Source organism: Mustela erminea, chromosome 1 (genome assembly GCF_009829155.1).
Source record: "Mustela erminea isolate mMusErm1 chromosome 1, mMusErm1.Pri, whole genome shotgun sequence".
NCBI lineage: Eukaryota > Metazoa > Chordata > Mammalia > Carnivora > Mustelidae > Mustela > Mustela erminea.
This window is the reverse complement of record NC_045614.1, coordinates 122,121,087-122,141,955: the sequence shown is the minus strand read 5'-3', so window position 1 is coordinate 122,141,955 and position 20,869 is coordinate 122,121,087. Positions and strand designations below refer to the sequence as shown.

At 35.1% G+C, this 20,869-nt stretch overlaps 1 protein-coding gene across 5 annotated transcripts in view; it reads left to right on the top strand.

Moving 5' to 3' along the window:
• Nucleotides 1–20,869, top strand: part of NAALADL2 (N-acetylated alpha-linked acidic dipeptidase like 2) — a 1,358,868-nt gene that overhangs the window by 614,113 nt on the left and 723,886 nt on the right. Inside the window, exon 1 of one of the 5 annotated variants that reach the window (XM_032340865.1) lies at nt 10,932–10,953. The exons of the other annotated variants lie outside the window; for them this stretch is intronic. The gene's annotated coding sequence lies outside the window, so the exon portion shown is untranslated. Of the gene's footprint in view, nt 1–10,931; nt 10,954–20,869 lie in introns of those variants that run through there. 5 annotated transcript variants of the gene reach the window in all.

Here is a 20,869-nt window from a genome sequence, read left to right as displayed (position 1 = left end):
AGAAGACCATGAAAAACCAAACTCTCACTTCTGGCTTTGTGTTTCTACACAAGCAGGAAGTGAAAGTTAAGCCCATACTGTAATCTGCGTTCCTGAGTGTTAAAGCTATAACCAGACATGCACATATAGCTCTTTGGCCAAGTCTGGGGAACATATTGGGTCCACCCCTGTAAGAAAATCTCTTTAGATTTTAGATTGAAGTGGTGAGAGTGAACATGCTGGTCTTTGTCTGGATCTCAGGGGAAGAGCATTTAGTCTGTCACCATTAACTGTATTAGCTGTCTCACCACTTCAATCTAGCATTGTACTGGAGGTTTTAGATAGAGCAATTAGACATGACAAAGAAAAACCATCTCAATTGGTAAAGAAATAATAAAACTGTATTCATAGATGACATAATCATTATAAATATCAGAGTAAAAAAAAGTTTATTGAAAGTAACTGCTAATGGGTGAGGCATTTCTTTTTTGGGTTGATAAAAATGCTCTGAGACGGGTACCTAGGTGGTACAGTAGGTTGAACCTCTGACTCTTGGTTTTGGGTCAGATCGTGATTTTATGGTTATTGTCTGAGGGTTGTGAGATTTAGCCCCATGTTGGGTTCTGGGATCAGTCTGCAGTCAGCTGAAGACTCTTGCCAACCCTTTCTCCTTGTGTATACACTCTCTAAGATAAATCTTTAAAAAAATATTCTGAGGTGATTGCACAACTCTGTGAATATAGTAAAACTCTGAATTAGACACTTGAATATGTGAATGTCAAGGTATGAATTATATCTAAAAATTATAAAAATGTAATGGAAAGATGAATGAATTGAAAACTGTAAAATGTCTGTTAGAGCACATCATTTAAATAGATGACAATGGCTATCAAATTACTAAAGTATTTAGATTTCATTTAAAATAGAAATGGATCTGTTTTATGGCAATATATACAATTGACTGGAAATTATATCTCTGTAATTATTTAAATTTGCAATAAAAACTGTCAAATTAAAAATGTGTGGAAAAAGAAAAATATGATTCCCAAGCTTTCCAGAGGTGGAGAGGTGAACTGAATCTCTTAATTTCTAGGCTATGGAGAATGTTAGGATGGAAATGAAAAAAAAGAAAAAAAAATTACTTTGCTAATCAAAGTCCCAAGATCAGCAGTTTGACATTCCCCTGGGAGCTTGTTTGAAATGCAGAATCTCTGGTCCTACTCTGGACCTACTGAATTAAATTTCACATTTAAAAATATGCCCAAAAGATTCTTAGATACCTTAAAGGCTGAGAAGCAAGGCCTTGATACCTTTAACTTCGTAGTGGTTTTGCTGCCTATCTTGCTTTCTGTTTTTCCCCTGTCTCTCCTCTGGGAATGCAGAGTTACCTTAAATTCAGTTCTCCCTACCATGAGCCCTACCTAGATAGAATCAATATTCCCTTTGATGGCACATTTCTGACTAGCAGACAACCAGATTACCAGTTGCTCTATTTCCTCCCAGGAGACGAGGAGAGACCCAATTGTCTCAGCTGTTTCAAATGATAATTTTAAATTCAAATGAATTCAAATGGAAATTTTAAGTGTAGCAAGTTTATATTCATATTGGTTCCTAGTTTCCGTTGATTATCAACTTGGCAATGCTTTTCTTACCTCTCTTTGGAAGGCCCCATTTTTGCTTACCTTTGGGATTTAGGGACCTCATTTCCTAACCCCCCCACCCCAGTCAGTCTAATCGTATCTGAATTTCTGCAAGATTTCAGATCCATAAGTGCTATTATTTCTTACTTACCATTGCTGTCCCAGTTCCTTTTTGTTATTATTATTTCATTTTATTGTCTGTGATTTAACTGAGCTTTTAAGAAGGAATATAGAAGCACATTCCATTCTGCCATCTTTACCTAAAAGTCTTCCATGATTTTTAAAATTATATTTGATAAAGCAAAGCAGAATTGGAAATATATTATATTACTAGTGAAATTGATTACTTTCCCAAATATATGTCTTCTAATTGTATTTGTGGATTATCTGTTTTAATGAATTGTCTGTTATACTTGTTTCTTGTGTTTTTTTCCTTAGGATTTTTTTTTAGAAGTTTTTAACATGAGGTGATAATCTTTTATTTTCCAACTTTGCTATAAAGATTTTATCTTTGGTTTTTAATTTTGGTTACCTTTTTCGGTATGTAGAACATTTAAATTTTGATTTACCAAATCTATCAATTTTTTTTTTTTAAGATTTTATTTATTTGAGAGAGAGACAGAAAGCATGAACAGTAGCAGGGTCAGAGGGAGAGGGAGAGTGTAAGTGGAAGCAGACATCCTGCTGAATGTGGAACTTGACATGGGTCTCCCAAGACACTGAGATCATGATCTGGACTGAAGTCAGATACTCAACTAATTGAGCCACCCAGGCACCTCACATCTGTCCATTTTTAAAGTACTTTAGTTCTCTTCTGTATTTTATGTAACTTCTATGTTTATATACATAAACTATATATTTTTCTTCTACATTTCTCTTTATTCTAGGATATTAATTTGTAAGTATATTTTTCTATAATAGTACATGCAAGGTCTTTAATCCAGCTGGAATTTATGTGTATGATTATTATAAATTAAGTGTTTCATATGACTTTTTCTGTTTGTTTGTTTCTGCTGTTACTAACCAGTTTTCCAAGTATTACTCATGAAGTAGACCTATTTTTTAAATTTTAAAATTATGCCTTTATCATGTTAGTATCATAAATTTTTCTTTGGTCATAGTTCTATAGCTTCACTCTATAAACTTAAAAAGACTCTCTGAATTGATTATTTTAACCTCTGAATCTACCCATGCTAAGTGAACTTTGTGAAAATGAAAAAAGAAAATACATGTATTTTCTTTAGCAGTGTGGCAGTGGCTGTTGTCAGGAACTTTGATAAGTAAAGTTTCTGGGTTTATTGTTATTGCTGTTGTTATAGTTCTTTTTTTAAAAATTTTACTCCCTTGGGTTGACAGGTCTGTAATAATTTCATTCTTTAAAAAATTATTATGAGTGTACCTAAATGAAAGATAGCACATGGCAGGGGAGTTTCTCATATTGAGAACCCATTTTCTAAAAATACCGTGACATTTATATAAACATGCAACTTCCCCTTGAAAAATGTAAAATAAAACAAATGTTAGATAACCTTTGTCAACTTACCCAAGGCCACTGTTAAATTTGAGTGAGTCAGAGGCTTTAGATAAAATTGTATTCAAATTTTTAGCTTACTTTTTCCTTTAATATTTTCACAAAATGATATAGATCAAAGGATGGAATTACCTGACACAATTTTATATGATTAAAGCATAGGTGAAAAGCTCTGGCATTTTACAAATAGTCTATGCCAATTCCTGTATCTGATATTCACTTTCATATATTCACAACTGGCAAATGCCTAGTTTTAAATAACACATTTGTGTGTGACCTTTTAAGAAAATTACCGATGTCTTTGTTTAGAGTGCAGAGGGCATGGATTTCACAGAGCATTTCCCACTAAATGGAGTATATTACTCCAATATCACCGCCACATTGTCAGGAAGTGGCACTTCATTAAGATAATGTGACCTTTAGAATATTCTTCCAACGTTTTACTCTGTCTTTGATAGTGGGATTTGTACTTTAATTTCTGTGGCTTTTTGATAAATTGAAAATAAAAAACAACTGAAGGCTATATTCTTTATTTCCTTTTAGTTATACATTGTGTGTATGTGCATGTGTGTGTGTGTTTCCAAAATGGCAAAAAAAAAAAAAATTAGGTAATGGATTTTTATTTGAACTAGGAATTGTCTACCAGGAAAACATCTTTTAGAATTGAGATCACATTGGCGAGTGTATGCCTATTGTGGAAAGAAAAAAAAAAAAAAAAAAGAAGAAGAAGGAGAGAATAGCTGTGTAGGAGAAAGCAAAAACTGTTTTTTTTTTTTCCTCTACTACATTTTTTTTCAAACACTCGCCTTTTTTTTTTTTAAATATTTTATTTATTTATTTGAGAGAGAGCATGAACGAGGAGGTCAGAGGGAGAAGCAGACTCCCCATGGAGCTGGGAGCCTGATGCGGGACTCGATCCCAGGACTCCGGGATCATGACCTGAGCCGAAGGCAGTCGTCCAACCAACTGAGCCACCCAGGCGTCCCAAACACTTGTCTTTTTTAAAAAGATTTTTCATTTATTTATATTTGCAAGAGAGAGAGTGAGCGGGAGGGAGGGAGAAAGTGTACAAGCAGGAGGAGGGGCAGAGGAAGAAGCAGATTTCCCTCTCAGCAGGGAACCAGATGTGGACTCAATCCCAGGACCCTGGTATCATGACCTAAGCCAAAGGCAGACATTTAACCAACTGAGCCATCCAGGAGCCCTCCACTACATTTTTTTTTTTTTTTTTTTTAAGTTGGGAAAGGTCCCAAAAGCCTTTTTCTTATTTCATGATGACAATGAGATGATATTTTTTTCAGTGTATTTGCTGCGGTAACTTAAAATTGTTCATTTAGAGCTATCATGAAAGTAGAAATACAAATTATAAAACACTTTTATGGAGGCATCAAATTAGGCAATTTAATGGAAAGGGGAGAAGAGCTGATTGCTCTGGTTAGGCCAGAAGTAGCATTTCTCAGGAACCATTTATGTCTCACTTGGTTAATTTATAGGATTGAATCATATGGTCATAATTGAATATTTCACTTGAGTGTCTTGAAATATATCTATGGCCAAATGTTTTTGTTTTTTTGTTTGTTTGTTTTTGTTTTTTAAGGAAACCAGAAAGGATTTCTTTTCTTTTCTTTCCTTTTTTTTTTTTTTTTAAGATTTTATTTATTTATTTGACAGAGATCACAAGTAGGCAGAGAGGCAGGCAGAGAGGGGGGGGGAAGCAGGCTCCCTTCTGAGCAGAGAGCTCAATGTGGGGCTCGATCCCAGGACCCTGAGATCATGACCTGAGCCAAAGGCAGAGGTTTAACTCACTGTGCCACTCAGGCACCTCTGGCCAAGTGTTATTTCTATTTCAATTTATAGGCACTCTTATGTGCCAGAGCATATATTTCTTAATCATAGTCTTGACAGTTGTAACATTGAAATTATCTTTGTTTTATATTTAAAATAGAGAATTTATATTATACCCTATACATTGGCAGTATTATGTAAATTGACAGAACCAAATAATGGCGAGAAAGCTGAACACAGAATTTTTGGTTCTTCTACCAGATATATGACTTTTGACAAACCATTTAGCTTCCCAAACTTCAGTTTCTCTATTAGAAAAAAAAATAATGGTGTGTTAGAAAGTAACAGAAAACCTAGCTATAGGGGTTTTAAAAATAGAAGTTGATTTTTCTCATATAACCAGAAGATAGAAAGTAGGGAGTTTGGGGCTAATGTAACTACTTAATGCTATCATCAGAGACTATCATTTCTGTCCTCTGTGGTTGTGGCCCAATTGTTGCAAGATAGCTGCTTAAGTTCCATGCATCACATCTACCTTCCAGGCAGGAAAAAAAGGAAAGACAATGTTTTTCCTGATGAGGTTTTGGTTGTTCATTTAGAAAGGAAATTCATTCCTAGAAGACTTTTCTCTATATCTCATGAGTCAAAATTATTATCATTTAGTATCTTCTAACTGCAAAAGAGGTTGGGAAATCAAGCATTTAGCTTTTTGGTCTCTATAATAGAAGAAGATAAGGGAAAAGTCTGTTGAGAAGAGGTGTTGATTAAAGTAATCTATAATATTGGCCACAATTAAATACTATATATGTAAAGTCTCTTTAATATATTGAAGTTCTGAGGTTCTAGAAATAGTATAAATTCAGTTGAAAGGAGTTAATATTGCCATTATATTTTATTATGGCTGCACCTAATTGAGAATGTTATCTTTAGTAATGAGTACAAGTAAGAGCTAATGTACCTTCAAAAATATGTGGAAAGGATGTGAGTTGTGTTGAAATTGTTATGTAAGGAAGTGCTAAAGGAAGTTGGACTGTTTTACTTGAAGATAGGATTTAGTAGAGACCTAAGTTATCCCAATATTTAAAAGAGGAAATATGTTTATTTTGGGTTAACAAAATTAAGAATCATGAAGAAGACAGATTTTGGGTCAATAAAAAAGGACTTCCTAAGAATCAAGGCTATAAAATATACTCCTGTTGAATTAGAAATGATCTAACAGTCTACTGACTCCTAAAGATCGAGAATGGGAAATTCTTATAAATGTTTACACTCCCCTCCAACACTAAGATTTGATGACTTCTTTTCCATTTTTTGTTATGCCCTGTATTAGAGTTTCTTCTGAGAAACACAACAGATAGAAAGGGAATATTACAAAAGTTGACATCCTACTGCAAAGGCCATGAGGCAGGTGTATTAGTTTTATAATGCCACATAACAAGTTACCTCAAGTAATTTTATTATCTAAAATAATAAATTTATTATCTAATTCCATGGGTCAGGAGGGTCATAGCTTAGCTGAGTCCACTGCACTGGGTTTCACAAGCCTGCAAAGATTAACCAGGCTACATTTGTTTCTGGAGCTTGTGGTCCTCTAGAGGTGGTGGTTCGAAGAATCCAGTTCTTTATAGAATTCTTTATAGAATTGACACCTTTAGCTCCTTAAAGGTCACCTGGAGTTTTGTGCTCTGTGCCCTCTTATCAGACATTTAATATCATAGCAGCTTGCCTCTTTAAGGTCTGCAGGAAAGACTCTTTCTCCAGTCATCTAAGATAGTCTTATATAACATAAGCTAATCATGGGAGTGACATCCTTTGTCACATTCTATTTTTACAAGCTAGTCACACTAATGGAAGCGAGGGTGCACAAAGGTATGGACACTAGGAAGTGAAAATTATTGGGGTCACCCAAAAATCTGTCTACCACAGATGGTTCTTGGAATTGACTTTTTGAAATACAGTGAAGGTTAAATTTGACTGTGACTTTCATATATCCATTTGGCTCTGAAGCTTAATTAAGGACCCACCAAACAAATAGGGGAATTTTGACAAAGAAAAGAGGTATTTTCACTCTTAATTGTAGTTAATAGATGTTGTTTTGACACTGGCTCCTTTGGACTAGTGAGGACATGATTTTAAGGTCATAGGAGATTATTTCTCATTAAGGTATAATTCATTCAAAAATAACCTAATTAGGAAGGAGCTCTCATGTTCCAGATTCCATTCATTAGGAAAAATAAAAAGGCAGAAAGTAATCAATACAAACGGCAAACATGGTAGGGTTTTAATGAGGTTGTTTTTGTTTTTTGGTTTTTCTTTGGATTTAATTAATTAATTAATTCATTCATTCATTCATTTATTTGAGAGAGAGAGTGAGTATGTGTGTAGGAGTAGGGGGAGGGTTAGTGGGAGAGGGAGAGAGAGAGAGAATATGAAGCAGAGTTCCACACTGGGCATGGAGACTTACACATTGCTCAATCTCACAACCCTGAGATTATCCTGAACCAAACTCAAGAGTGAAATGCTTAACCAAATGAGCTACCAATGTGCCCCAATGTTGTTATTTTTTTATAGTCCTTGTCAATGAACCAGAGTGCCTGAAATATCCATCCCAATTTTAAATTTATATGGATTGAGTAATGTTCATTTGAAAAGCCAAAGCAACTCTAGATGTATTCCTGTATTTCAAGTAAATGGAATATACTAGTACTTCTTCTACCCAAGCCCCTGCTGCCAAATCTCCAAATATTTTTATGGTAGAGCTAGTAACTCAGAAAGTTCCAGTAATATAGGAGTCTTTCTGCATTTTCCCTGACTCCCTTCACTGTTCATACCCTATTGACAATTTATAACCCCTGCACCATCTGGGGAACAGACTGTTGGCTGCCAAGTAGACTCATTAACATTCCCCTCCAGGAACTCTTGCTGTTTAATTAGGCTGTCTGCTGGATTCAGGCAGTGAGAGCCTTAGGTGGCTATGTAACAAATCCATGACTCCATGCATTCAGATGTCAAGGTCACAAAGATTCCTCCTTATACTCAATGTGAGAAAGGGAATCCAGATCATTGGTTGCTAAAATCAAATCATCAATGACTTTACCTTAAAGGGAACTTTCTGTTGTTAATTGAGACACTAGTTATCTGCCACTGAATTTACAGCTGTCACTACTGTGTTTGAGAATGTTCTAACCCTTAGGCCATCAGGTCTAGCCTTCAGGCCAACCTTCTTGGCCAAACTAGTCCATAGTGTCTGTAGAGTACTATCCAAATCCAATACTGAAATTTCCCTGCGCCATAAATAAATGCATCTGATTAATTAAATTCTCTGAGGACAGATTGTTGAGAGTGTTAGCATTCCAGATGCATTTGATTTAAGTAGAATAAATGGTCTTCTTTTCAAATGCCAAATTGCTAAAGTTCTATTGCAAGAAAAATACCTCTCAATTGAATGGTTCTGTTCATTTGAATAAACATTTTCTAATCATCACTAGTTTAAAGAAAAAAGGAAAACAGTAATTATGCAAAATATGTCAGCTTAGGGTTTTCCAAAGGGACAGAATCATCACAAGTATGTATCAGCCAACTCAAGTATTTATTGGTAGAGTTAAGTATCCATTTGTTCATCTGTCCATCCATCAGTCCTTCCATCCATCCACTGATTCATTCATCAAATGTTTTTTGATCATTTGCCTTTGACTAGGTCCTGGGCTAAGTGCTATGTATATAATGGTGACTCAAAATAGACAAAGAACAAGTCTCCATTCTAGTGGGGGAGGCAATTATTAATCAAATAATCATGAAAACAGAATACAGTCACAACAGTGATAAGTAAACATACCTACTTCCACGAGACCTCATAATCAGAGTGTTGACTTAGTCTGGTGAACAAGGAATTATTCCCTGAGGAATATGTTTGAAATGATGGCATAGGATTGCTAAGATGGGGATAGCTAGGTAACATTTAGGGGAGAGAGACAGAGGGAGGTTTCTGAAAAAAGAAGTACATGCAGATTCCCTGTTGTTAGTGGAGCATGGCACATTTGAAAGAAGGCAGGAAAAATTGGTTTTCAGAGAGGAAAGGGAAGTACAATGTGTGCAGCCTAAGGAAAGGCTTCCTGAGCCTACCTAGATTGCTAGTCTTAAATTGTTATATCTATTGGAGCTAGAGAAGCACCTTCCAGGAGTATCCTTAACATGAGGACCTACGTTATTTTCCTCAGGCTGTCTAAGTCTGACCCTGTCTCTTTCTAAAAGAAAAAGAGTGAAGAGACTAATGGCTCAGTTTTACTTCTTTCCACACCTAGCAGTCTTCACTACTAAAGGATGTCATGAATCTTCATAATCCTCATAGTCAACTTAGAGTTGTCAATGGCATTGCTTTAAAATTTGTCTTGGCTGGTAATGTATCAAAATGTTTGGGCTTGAAATAATTTGGGGGATTAAGATTTAATTAAAATAACTATACCTTGTGTGAAGATAAACCTTTTCAAAGCTATTTCACCTGTTTCTGTATTTTTTTCTTCAAACATTTTTTATTAAACCCTCTTTTTTTTCCCATTCTACAAATGAAATGAAAAATTCTGTTCTCTCTCTGTTATAATAGTAGTACTTACTATAACATATATAATAAAATATAATTATTTTAGTAATTTTTATTTTGATGATGACATACGTCAGTAATAAGAGGTTAAGATGTTTAAGTAGTTTTAGTTTGTTTACTAAAAAAAAAACTAACCCAATTGCATTAATCAAACAGTTATAAGTTCCCTTTTCTAAGAAAGAGATGGAAGCTCATCAGCTACAAGGGAAATCACAGTCAAGGTTTGATACATAAAACTCTCTTTCCCTCTAATTATTTCAGTCATAAAAATATTTGTGGGGGAAAAGAGGAATAAAACTTGCTTAGTACAAATAGACTTTCATCTATTTGTTCTCAAATGCTGTGATAGTATTTCTGCTTTATAGGCTTTACTTATTAAAAAAGTTACAAAGTATCTGTCAGATAACCCACAGCTGGAAAATACATATAGCATGGTTTTGAAGATTACCAATTAATGCTTTTACTCTGGAAACTTCTTGAGTTAGTCTTTTTTTTTAAGATTTTATTTTATTTATTTAAATAAATAGAGTGTATGAGCACAAGCAGAGGGAGCAGCAGGCAGAGGGAGAAGCTAGTCTTATTTATATTAATAATGTTATATTTATTATTGCTGATATTTATACAATATAACTGGAAAAATGATACAAATACAACTCAAAATTATCTTTAAAATGTGAGTATTATAGTTAATAGCTGTATTACACTGGCTATTACATTATATTAGTTACAAGATATAGTACTAGAATAAGATCTGGCACCAGGCTGGACCACAAGCTGTCTGGGAGTTTATAAAGAAATCCTTTAAAAAGTCATAATAGTTTTGAAGTTTTATACATAGTCATGCAGTCATAATCCATTTTTTTTCCTTTTCAATTTGGGAATATGAAGTATTTAAGAAATGAGCAGAGCAGGGCGATAGCACTCATTAAAATGCTGGAAAATATTACCAACGGGAAAAGCCTAAATGAATTGGAATTAGTTCATGTGCAGATGAAAAAGCTAATGGTCTTTTCATAAGTCAATAATAATTTTAAGCAGCAGGGAAAGTGTTTTATGAGCAGGATTGTGATCAGCTGCTTTTATTATTCAGTGATAATAACGTATGAGGAAATAAATCTAAATTGGAATTTTAAACAGGGAAATATTCTGTCTATTGCAGATGTCCACTGCTATTATGTATGTTTTCCTGCTTCAAGTCCTTGTTCACAAACACCTTAAATGTATAGCCTAATGGTCTTCTCCTAGGTCAACCTACAGTGATGGCAAAAGAAATGAGGTACTTCATACTGTTTCATATATGGGGAAAGAGAATGCAAGAGGAAAGAATATTAATAATACCCATACTGGATTCAAGAGACATCTAAACTTTAGACTTTTTTTCAGTCTCAAGATATTTAGATGATTACATTGATTTCTCACAGGTATGCAATAAAATCAGGATTCAATTTATTCTGGCAAATTGGGTAAAAATATCTATCTCTATATATTTAAAACTACGAAATTACATGTTGTTGCAAACCCAAGAGCTAGTGCTTATGTAATTTTGCTTGTTTTGACCATTCCTAAGTTGTTCTAATGAAAGCTTTGCATTAAAGAAGATATATAGATGCACTTGGGTAAATTCAGAGCTATCCAGCTATATTCCGACAGATGGGATTTAACCACAACCTGTGCTCGTATATCATGGTAATGGAAGAGCTGGAGCACAGATACAAGAGAGATTGGAGCTTTTTGGGTAAATTTAAGAAAAAAAGTAAAAAAAAAAAGACTCTGCTATTTAACATTTAAAAACATAATTACTGTGAGAACTGTAGAAAAAGATAGTGTTAACTGTGAATGAAAAGAGAATCAACATCTAGTGCTTTGAATCTTTGGTAATTTAGCCTAACATTTGGAGGTAATGGAAATATTGACTTCATCTTGAAGGAAAGCTGCAGGAGCTTGTTTTGGTTACAAAATGTACTTTGCCATCCTGACAGGTTTATTGATAGAGAAAGAAACTCAAGGTCATAGGCCTTGATGTTTTGTTCATTCTATGGTAATCTTATTTCTGGAGATTGTTGGCTCAGCTAGTTCTTAGCTAGATGCTGGGAAGATAAATTTGAACTTGGGCTTGTGACACCATTTAACTTGTAATAATGATTGTTATCAGTGTCTCTCCATCCTGTTTGGAGGGCAGGAAGTTTGGCTATGCGTGTGTGTGTTTTTTCCAGCTGTGAATGACATTTAAAATGCTGTGCTATTTCTCCAAAATGGTGGCTAAGAATCATAACTATCCTAGAACTATAAATGCATTTTTATCATTTAGAGAAAGAAAATGCTACTGAACCATTTTTCTCTAGCTAAAATGAGGCTACTTTGAAAATTTGATTCCATAAGCTTAATCTTAACCAATCATTTGATAAAAACTCTGTAGCTGTCACAAAATTTTTAATCTAGGAAACTTGATTCGTTTGCCAAATATGTGTTTGTGTAGTGTTTAAAAATTACTTAAAATTATTTTATTCCATCTATATTTTTGAAAAATGGAGCAGGATTATTTTGTTTGTTGAAGTAATATAAATAGAGCATTGATAAGTCAAGCTAGTAGGTAAGTTCAGGGAAAGGAGACAATGGAATAATAAAATAATTTGTTTTTGAAGAGTTTGTTCCTTAAGGTTTTCAGCAGTTTAAAACTCTAGAATAAGATCATCTATATTAAGCAATTATAATAAAATTTATTCAAATTAGTAGATGTTATATAATACCATTTTCAACAACCTTTTTAAAGAATGATCCAAATATTTTTATAATACCCAGGCCTACAGAGTTACTCTGTGATACCTCAGTAGCCCAGCTCTGATTTAATAGAGTTCCTTGACTGTTAAAGCAGTATGAAGGTCAGTAATCCTGTATACTTAGAAACCACGATCACCCCAGAATCTACCTTAGATTCCCTAAAGACAGGAATAAATACATCAGGTAATGAAGTTCTGTTGTGGAAATGGCATTGTTGGTACTGTTAGGTAGAGATCTGCCATGAAGAAAATAGTTAAACTTGGGAAAAGAAAAAAGAAAGGCCTCAAATAATACAGTTTCTGGTTCACAAACATATTAAGAAATTAAGTGATGATACTAGTCACATTCATTTTTCTAAGGCCCAAGTCCAGAATATCTTTTATTTTCAACTGTATCAGTTAGGAAACACAAAGCATGCTCTGATAGGGTAAATATGTAGAAAGGTTTAGGGAAATTGTCCCAGGGCTAGCAGCAAGGAAGCCTTCACTACCATTTGTCTAGGTGACATGGGAAGATGGAGCAGTATTTGGGAAGAAATTATGCAGGAGAAAATGTTGGAGGAGCATGGCCTTCTGTTAAGGGACAGAGCCAGCCTGCTGTGACCAGGCAGAGAGGCAGCTGAGGAAATAAAACACTCTGGTCTCACTCTCATTTTGCACAGTGATCTCCTACAGTTGCCTTTCATTTGGCCCGATCTAACTAAAAGCCCGGGCAAGGGGGCTTATTGATATAGCCTGCACAGGTCAGCTTCTCAGGGCACAGAGAGAGGTGGAGAAGGGATGGAAGGCCAATACGGAGAGCCAGTGAAAATTCTGCACATGATCCATGCCTAGTGTAGCTGCGTTTGTGAAATTCAAAATCATTGACTCAGCTTTACATGGGCAGAAGACTTTTATTATTTTAAGAATATGATTTAATAACATAGTATGGACAAGTACTTCAGCTAATCATTTATTGATTTAAAAGATTCCTGTTCAACAGTTATTATATACCAACAATACATACTGGTGTAAGAAGTGAGGATAAAACTGTAAGTCTTTGGGGACCTCCGGGTGGCCCAGTCATTAAGCAGTTGCCTTCAGCTCAGGTTATGATCCTGGGTTCCTGGGATCCAGCCCCCCGTTGGGCTCCCTTCTCAGTGGGAAGCCTGCTTCTCCTTTTGCTCTTCCCCTGCTTGTGTTCCCTCTCTTTCTGTCTCTCTGTGTCAAATAAATAAATAAAATCTTTAAATTAAAAATGTATATATACGTCTTCAAAAGAGATTTAATAGGAAAGGAAAGTCAGTATGAGGACAGTGAGGAGACTTAGAGGATTAAGTAACTTGGAGGTCAGAGCTGAGTTTGAATTCTGACTGGGGCATACTACTACTGAGAATTTATGTGATTTACTTTACCACCAGGCACTGTGCTGCCTGAGGGACTCACATGCAGTTCACCAGGAGAACAGCCTGGTACTCTTATTGTTACCAGCACTTCCTTGCTGAAGTTTTAGCACTGCGAATGCAAATAATAACCATTTTAATATACCACTGAACCTTGTACTCTTACTTTAAAAATATTAATGTCTATTATTAGATTTCTTCTGGAATTAAAAAAAAAAACTTAGTGAATCTACATGGAATTTACAAGGGGATCTACTTTTGTTAGATGTTTATGTTCAGATTCACTGATACTCATTAAAACTTATAAAAATGGCACAAGATATGGGAAAATATTAATGTCTATTATTAGATTTCTTCTGGAATTAAAAAAAAAACTTAGTGAATCTACATGGAATTTACAAGGGGATCTACTTTTGTTAGATGTTTATGTTCAGATTCACTGATACTCATTAAAACTTATAAAAATGGCACAAGATATGGGTAATCCCTGTTCAAACTGCTGATTCCCTGCCAGAGCCATCCCTGTCACCCGTGATGAGAATGAAGGCTGTGTGACTCAAATCATTTTAGACACGTGTTCATGTTTGAAACAAGGAATGTAAGAGCAGGTGTCAGAATACAGTTTTCAACATATGGTAAGCTCTTCTAATGCAGCTGGCTGCAATCTTTTGTCAAAGGTCATAGAGATAAAAAGACATACAGTAGGAAACGGCAAGGTGCTTCAAAAGCACATTCAGGAAACTGCTTCGTTAGAAACCTTATTCCCTTAACTAGAGAAAAATCACTCCTTTCATCAATAACAGAGAGTGACTTAAAAGCTAAATCTGCACTTAGTTATGTAAGTTTCCATGTATCAGAAAGCACCAGAGAGATTCAAATCGAGAGAAAGGTGTAAATAACATGGCACAGTGTGACAGAATGTGCTTTGAGATTCAGCCACAGCCCCTCAAGTCCCATGTTCACTGTACTCCAGAGAAGAAGTGGACATTCTGTAATGGCTGAAGTAGGATGGCTGTTCTACCAGGCTCCAGGAGCGGGTGTATGGAGGGAGAGGTTGATGAGAGGGTATTCATGTTACAGGGAAAGATACAAAATTGGAGTTTTCACAGAGAGCAAGTGACATCACAGCGACCTCAGGAGAGAAACAGTTTGATTAACTGTCACCTTCTCTGAGAAGTCTTTCCTCTAAACTTGGGGTAGACTTTTCTTTTGAGGACTCTCTTACCTCCCCACACTATACTCTGGAGAAGGCAAGTCCTTTCCCCAGACTTTGCCCTATATGTCTCTTCTACCTGGCTGTTCCTGAGTTATAGTTTTTTATAATTAACTGGCAATTTAGTAAGTAAAATGTTTCTTTGAGTTCTGTGAGCCATTCTAGCAAATTAATCAAACCTGAGGAAGGATAATTACACACCAACCTATAGCCAGTTGGTTAGAAGCACAATTGACAACCTGGACTTGGGCTTGGAGTCTGAACTGGGGTAGGAGTCTTGTAGGATTAAACCCCTTCCTATTGGATCTGACACTTTCTTCAAGTAGATAGTGTCAGAATAAGTTGAATTCTATGACACACAGCTAGTATCCTAGGGGTGATATACTCATTTACTTACTACTTATTCACTCTCTGATGGTCAGAACTGTTGGCTGGTGGACTGCCTTTTTCACTCTGATTGGTTGTGGGTGAGGCGGAATTGCTCCTTGGTGAGTTTGGACACTGCTTCTGTTTCTATTCCTGATAAATTCTTAGTTCAAAAGCATACCTTTGAGTTTAAAATTTATTCTGATAGGAAGGAAGTAAAGACCTAACCTGGCTTTTTAGTACCTAGTTGCCATCTCCCAAGAACATATGGGAGATCATAGAAACACATCTTGACTGATAGGAGAGCCAAAAATTTTCATGAAACTTGTGCTGTCATTTAAGAAGGAATCAAAAGCAACTTAGCTAGGATCCTGTAAAACACGCATGTGACACATTTGCCTTCAATATTTAAACTTGATAACCTTACCAGCATTCAACACTGAATTCTGTTTGCTTACAAGGAGGTTTTTGACTGCTAGTTTGGGTGGAGAAATAAAGATCTTGATAGAAATGTGCTGACAGATCTAGAAAGAAATGTGCTGACAGTTTTCCTCACCTTGTAAAATGCATACTTGTATTCCTAACTCCTTGAAGCAATGGATGCTTAAAAGTTTTGAATGGGGGTGTCTGGGTGGCTCAGTGGGTGAAGCCTCTGCCTTCGGCTCTGGTCATGATCCCAGGGTCCTGGGATCGAGCCCCAAATCGGGCTTTCTGCTCAGCAGGGAGCCTGCTTCCCTTCCTCTCTCTCTCTGCCTACTTGTGATCTCTGTCAAATAAATAAAATCTTAAAAAAAAAAGAAAGGTAACTCTAGTACTTGAACTGAAAGTGAAAATGTCTGAAGAAAACAGTCCCAGAGATAGAGATAGAATTCTTTGGTTGAAAACATTATCTGAGTTACATTTTGGCATGTTGAATAACCATCCAGTGGGTACAGAAAATTTGCAATCAGAATGCCTCTAGAAAAGGCTGTCTTCCAGGCAAAACTTCACTGGAAGCATACGCCTCTCTAAAATGGATAAACCATTAAGAAAATTGCTAACAAGTTTTTATTGGCTAAAATTGCCATATGCCCCATATGCTTTAATTATTTGGAGAGGCGAGCCATCTAAAAACTTTATTAAGAAAAGTCTTAAATCTATAAGTTTTCAAAATATTATCTTAAACCTTTTATATAATTCTACCCAAATGTGTAAATTTTTATTAGAACTTGAACATAAAATTATTAGACCTCTCTGATGATTAGGTGAAATGGGGAATTTTAAAACACTATTAGGTTAGCTTTTATTACACATAATGAGAATCTCCCAGATGGTGCAGAAATCATTAAAAATTAATTTTATAACCACTGGACTTGTCTTAAAGTGTCTTGAACTGATAAGCCTTCTTAATCTTCTAGTGTTGCTCCAGTTCATTGATGAAGTAAAGTGGCTGGCTTTTTAAAATTGATAATCCTATTATAATTATTAAAGTGTAGCACACTCATTTTGCCTAAGGTGTTTAGTGAGTCCCCACCCCCAAAGTGTGCTATTATAGTACAGTGACTCAAACATTTTAAGTAAGAAGACACTTTCTATTATAAACTGTGTGGTTGTAGACCCATATTGTTACAGTAAGCCTTTAAGATTTGTTGATAAAGTATAAAATACAAAGCTATTATGAACTCCTATTGATTTAAGGTTAATATGTATTATCAATCTAAATAGCACTTATATTTGTTTGAAAAATGTGTACATATGTATATATATATATACACACATATATATATATACATACATATGTATATATATATACACACACACAGTGTGATATAGATATATGATCAAATAATTCTTTTTTTTTTTCAATAATTCTTACAATGGATTTACTGCCCTGTTAAATATTTTTGATTTTTTTTGCTGGATCATTGCTCTAGACCTTAAGAAAATATGCAGTGTCAATGTCATTGAAGGAAGAAAAAAAGAGAGAGAGAGAGATAAAGCATCAGAAAAGATACTCTAATGGTGGGTCAAAAATGTGTCTATAATCTGAAATGTGCCTGAGGATTTAGTTGGCTTCTTCTGATGTCACGATAGTTCTAGGATGGGGATTCTTCCTGGGTCACTGGAATGCCATTCTGTGCACCACAGAGACAAAGGCACATACATACAATGTCTTATGCTCTAAATGAGTTCAAGTTCCTCCTAAAGGTCCCAATCAATACCATACACTAATGCCACAGAGAGAGTCTAAGTTGTTTTATGGTAAATATTTCTAACTCTTTTTAATTCTGTGAATTGGCTTAAGGTCTTTTAAACACATGACATTATTATTTCCTCCACATTTATTTTTAGAAACATAATCTTACTTTCTTTTCAAAGACTACTCTAGTATGTTTTCTTCACATGTATTTGTCCAAATATCAATTAAAAAGGAAGTCATTCTTTTTTCTTTTTCTTCTTTTTGTATTTATGTCATTTGTGTACATAAAGGTTTTCACATAAAAATCTATAATATTTACATATATATGCACATATATTTTATATACTTGTGAATATTTGCATATATTTACATACCTCTAGGGGAGATTAACACCTTTCTAATGCTCCTGTATAAAATGGGTAATGTATTTAAACTATTTCTCATGCCTTATAGGCTTATCAGGTTAGGTGTCTGTGTATGAACATGCATTAATTACTTGGTTTATCAGCTGACTGCAGAATGTCATCAGGCCAAATGTATACAGCTACCTATGCTTGATAGCAACATTGGTCAGGGTGTATATTTGAAGGAAATGAGATTTGTAAAACAGTTGAGAGAAAAGTGAGAGAAACAAAAACAAAGGGGTGATGAAGAAAAAGAATAGGAAAGTTTGAGCAGCACAAAATACTAGAAAGGAAATTATTAGTTGTTCAGGTGTCAGGTTAATTTCTTGAGTCCGGTCCTTACTTAGTATTGAACCAATAATTTTCTAATATTCTTCATACCAACTGCTATATTTATTTATTTAAGATTTTATTTATTGATTTGACAGAGAGAGAGAGAGAGCGCACAAACAGGGGAAGTGTCAGGCAGAGAGAGAAGCAGGCTCTCTGTCAAGCTGAGATCCCAACATAGGACTCCATCCCAGGACCCTGGAGTCCTGACCTGAGCTGCAGGTAGACGCTCAACGGACTGCACCACCCAGGCACCGCCCCAACTGCTATGTTTTCAACTATATGGTGTAGTAGTCATATATTCTGTCTTTTCCAGAACTATTTCTACTTCATATATTTGACGTTTTTGTTCTTGTAAGAATACTTGAACTTGTCAGAGCATTCAGACAAGTTTTGTGATTCAGGAAATATGGTTACAATGTAAAACCCATGGCATCAAAATAGGCTGTAGAGTTTTCCATTGAGAATTTATTTCAACTGCCATTTCAGAATACTGAGAGACAGAGCCTTTACCCCAAGGATGACATATAGCATTGTGGTTTGGAACTGGGAATCTTATATCTTAAATTTGCATCTCCACACTACCATTTAGTAACTGTGATCATAGGCAAATGACATAGCCTTTCAAAGTCTTTGTTTCTCATCTGAAAGCGAGGATTATTAAAAAAAAACAAATCTTGAAGGGTTTTAAGATTAAAGACATAGTATAAACTCTAAATAAATGCTAACTGTTGTTTTTATAGTTAATTTTATTAGACAGCAAATAATTGGATATCAACATTTAAGGCCATGTCAAAGTATGTCTGAAATAAAAATAATAATAATAAAAACTTTCATTAAAAATTTTATTCCTTATTTTGATTCTATATTACTTTCAGAGTTAGCTCTTCAACTTAAAAATGAGAATCAGCCTCAGATGCCTGGGTGGCTCAGTTGGTTAAGCACCCAACTTTTGGTTTCAGCTCAAGTCATGGTCCTCATAGGTTTTGGGATGTAGCCCCACGTAGAGCTCCATGTTCAGTGGGCAGTCTGCTTGGAGTTTCTCTCCCTCTGCCCCTCCCCAAATCTCTCTCTCTCTCACTCTCCCTCTCTCCCATAAATAAATCTTTTAAAATGGGGCACCTGGGTGGCTCAGTGGGTTAAAGCCTCTGCTTTCAGCTCAGGTCATGATCCCAGGGTTCCGGGATCGAGACCCACATCGGGCTCTCTGCTCAGCGGGGAGCCTGCTTCTTCCTCTCTCTGCCTGCCTCTCTGCCTACTTGTGATCTCTGTCTGTCAAATAAATAAATAAAATCTTAAAAAAAAATGAGGTTGGCCTATCCATCTTGGACAAATACCCACTACTAAAATGCTCATTGTTCTAAGTGTCATTTTAAGGTTCTCAACTGCCTTTTTACAACTGATTATAGTCAATAAAATTGACTAGGTAAATATAAGTTTAAAAGTAATGTCCTACTACTTCTTTATAAATAATTATAATGACAATCTTATGTGTGTATTTGTTTCATTTCTGTTTAATTCCTCTAGCTAGATTATAAGAAACTGACTATAGATATTTTAAGACATTTGATAAATTTTCCTAGACCGATTTCCAAAAGTGTTGCACTTATTCATACTTATATCGACTGTGTTTCGAGATTGCCAGACTGTTCACAACCTCATTGACACTCAGTGATTTTATTTTTATATCATTAAAGACTATTTGAGGCCAGACTTATAAATTGAATCACACTGTTGCCTTTAGTTTTCAGTTATTAATGAGACACTATTTGGTCATTATTTTCCCCCTAAAGCTAAGTTTTGTTTGTTTTATATTTGAAAGTGTTATATAAGATTAAAGTTTATCATGTTTCTTATTAGAGTTGCTTTGAAAAGGCTCATTTGGTATTCTAACAAAGAAATAATTGCAACACTAGTGATCTTACAGTTTTGAGATTGGTCATGAGAGTACAGAGCAGCAGCTCTATATTTCTCTTCTAAATCATCATCCTAAGTCACTTTGAAGGGAGTCATACAGATAACATAATGAAATAGCTCTAAAGAAAGGTTACCACGGTTACCGGTTACCTGGAGCATGTGACTGGAGGCTTCTTCCTGGGTTCATTGTACTAATACAATTATTTATTTGAATTGAAGTGAAAATGTCCAATTGCTGTTTTTAATATTATTAGTAATATGAATTATATTTTTATTTATTCAGAAGTATTATAAAGGATGTATTTAAATCCAGTGCTATGCTTTTATGTCACATAAATTGTAGTGGCCTGCTTGACCTACAGCTAAATTTCAGTATTTTATGTTCACTCTTACTCAAGAGGAGAATGAGATGGAAACCAATGGTAATTGTGCCATTGAATACTCATTATTAGTAGACATCTTACTCATATAAGGTAGTGATTAGAGTAGATTGATGGTTATGAGAAAAACCAGTTTAGACTTTGACCATCTATTTAAAACTGAACCTCCCTCCCACCCTCCCAACTACCTTATATACCTCCACTTCCTATCTCTGTTCAGGGATTTTTTCCCTCTGTGCACCATATTGCATAACTACAGTTGACCCTTGAACAATGTGGGTTTGAACATGAGTTTACTTATACATGGATTTTTTTTTCAATAAATATAGTATGGTACAGTAAATGTATTTTCTCTACCTTTTTTTTCCCCTTAACACTTTCATTTTTCT